This window comes from Hyperolius riggenbachi, chromosome 3 (genome assembly GCF_040937935.1).
Source record: "Hyperolius riggenbachi isolate aHypRig1 chromosome 3, aHypRig1.pri, whole genome shotgun sequence".
In the NCBI taxonomy this organism is placed as follows: domain Eukaryota; kingdom Metazoa; phylum Chordata; class Amphibia; order Anura; family Hyperoliidae; genus Hyperolius; species Hyperolius riggenbachi.
This window is the reverse complement of record NC_090648.1, coordinates 76,314,294-76,317,086: the sequence shown is the minus strand read 5'-3', so window position 1 is coordinate 76,317,086 and position 2,793 is coordinate 76,314,294.

Sequence of the window (2,793 nt, the reverse complement as noted above, 5' to 3'; positions counted from 1 at the left end):
AAAAGGTGAGTCCTCCCCGCCCGTGCCTCTTACGATCTGGCAGCGGCTTCCTAATTACAGGCTGGAGGGGAGCGCAGATCGGGAGACCCAGGCGAGGGAGGGGGGGGGTCCGACCCCCCCTCCCCACCGCTAGACCCAATACCCCCGACCTGCCCGCTACCCCTCCGGCTCGGCAGCCAGCCCCCCCGGGCGGGTGCCGCCCTTAGAAGTTTGCCGCCTGAGGCAAATGTTTCACCCCGCCTCATAAGCGGGCCGGCCCTGCCCCCCTCCAAATCTTACAACAAAAAAAATAGGGGTTTTAAAAGCTACATGAGGCAAAAAAAACCCCTCCTAAAATAGATTTACTTACCTGGCGCTTCCTCCAGCCCCTAGAAGCCTGTCTCTTGCCACACCCTTCACTCTCAGTCTCCCGGGGTCCCCTTCTGTGCATGCGTGTAGCCACATCACTTGCAGGATCAATCCAATGACGATGCTAGTTTGTGAAACCGGCCGGGAAGGAGACAGGCAGCACCTTTATACTGTCCTTTACTGCTGACCCATATACACGTGCAACTTTCTCTGGATTGCCATTGCATGGGCCCCGTATGTATTGTTTTTATGCTATTTTTACTATGAAAACTCTATATTAAACGGTTTACACTTAGAGTTGCCATTTGTTTTTTATGAGGTTTACTGATATCCATTCATTAGATGAATCATTGCTGAATTGGTGGATCCTGGATGGACTGTTGCTTCCTGATGTCCTACCAAATCGTTGATACAACCTTATAATGTGGGTTGTCACCAGCTGGTAAGCCTCTTTCCTTTTTTGGGTATCCATGATTGCAGAGCTGTGCCGTGACCCCAATATTTATTGTGGTGGAGATTTGCCTGCTCTTTTTGTTGAAGACTCGTCTTCTGTTTTTGGACTCTGCGCTGATCATATATAAATGTACCTGTTTGGGAACTCTGGACATTGTTCTTCTCTCAGCAGCGGCCACTTTGTTTCCTTGGCGCCGATACACATATGCAAACTTGTATAATTGACATAACCCAACTGTACAGCTGCCTTCTAGTTTTCAGCCTGCCCTGGGACACAGTGGAAACCTTGTAGCACTTTACATTTCTGGTAACATTCAATACTCTAGGGACTAGGCATGTAACAAGAAGTCACTGAACGTTTAGCTTATAATGGATCCAAAAATCTGAATTTATACTAATTTGCCATCTTACTATTTGACTGGTGTGTATGCATTCCATTTACACGTGTGAAGACATGATAAGACTTGTACACATCATGAGAGCGCCCTCTTCTGGATGCAGAAAGTTATTTTTCTGTAGTCAACCAGAAAGTTAGAAATCACTGAGCCCTATTGCAGAATAGGAAATTGTGTGGTGAGGATCAGCAAATAAGAGGGGAATGGGGGGGGGGGGGGGGGGGGGTGGCTGCAAATAAGATGGGAAAGTGGGGAGAGGAGTTGCAAATATGAGAAAAGCTGCAAATAAGAGGGATAATGTGGGAAGAGGGCCGCAAATAAGAGGGATAATGTGAGAAGAGGAGCTGCAAATATGAGGGGGAATATGAGAAGAAATGCAAATAAGAGGAAGTGGGGAGGGGGACAGCAAATAAGAGGGAAAAGTGAGGAGAGGAGCTGCAAATAAGGGGAATGTGAGGAGAAGAGCTGCAAATAAGGGGAATGTGAGAAGAGCTGCAAATAAGGGGAATGTGAGGAGAAGAGCTGCAAATAAGGGGAATGTGAGGAGAAGAGCGGCAAATAAGGGGAATGTGAGAAGAGCTGCAAATAAGGGGAATGTGAGGAGAGGAGCTGCAAATAAGGGGAATGTGAGGAGTAGAGCTGCAAATAAGGGGAATGTGAGGAGAGGAGCTGCAAATAAGGGGAATGTGAGGAGTAGAGCTGCAAATAAGGAGAATGTGAGGAGAAGAGCTGCAAATAAGGGGAATGTGAGAAGAAGAGCTGCAAATAAGGGGAATGTGAGGAGAGGAGCTGCAAATAAGGGGAATGTGAGGAGAGGAGCTGCAAATAAGGGGAATGTGAGGAGAGGAGCTGCAAATAAGGGGAATGTGAGGAGAGGAGCTGCAAATAAGGGGAATGTGAGGAGTAGAGCTGCAAATAAGGGGAATGTGAGGAGAAGAGCTGCAAATAAGGGGAATGTGAGGAGAGGAGCTGCAAATAAGGGGAATGTGAGGAGAGGAGCTGCAAACAAGGGGAATGTGAGGAGAGGAGCTGCAAATAAGAAGGGAATGTGAGGAGAGGAGCTGCAAATTAGAGGGGGGGGGTGTATGGAGAGTGGATGTGGTGAGAGGGGCTGCAAATAAGAGGTATTGTGTGAAGAGCTGCTTAATGATCAGCTTCTAGTGTTGGAAAATGTTACTAGAGTACCCAAGAACAGAATAGTAAGTAAGGACTTGTATAACAAGTGTACCCAAAGCATGGAGCTACACAACAGCCTGGGAGGTGATCTGAGCATTCATTCATAAATCTGGAAATCTGAAGAGGGGAACGACACCTAGAAAGGCTTGGCTAATTTTAAGCCAGATTAGTGGTTATAAATACATTTTACAATAAGGGTTAATAGATTTGTGTTTGATAACTGCATTGGTAAGGCTAGGCAGTGGCTAAGGGTCAGCAGTTTGATAACCTTGCTCTGTATTCTGAAGCATGAACACTTCCTAGAACTACTGGACACGGAAATAAATGTGTAAGTACGGGTTACTAAATCCCCTTTCCCCATTACTTCTGGTTATGAAAGAGCACAAAGCAGAAGTGAAACGAAACAAATCAGAGCACAATG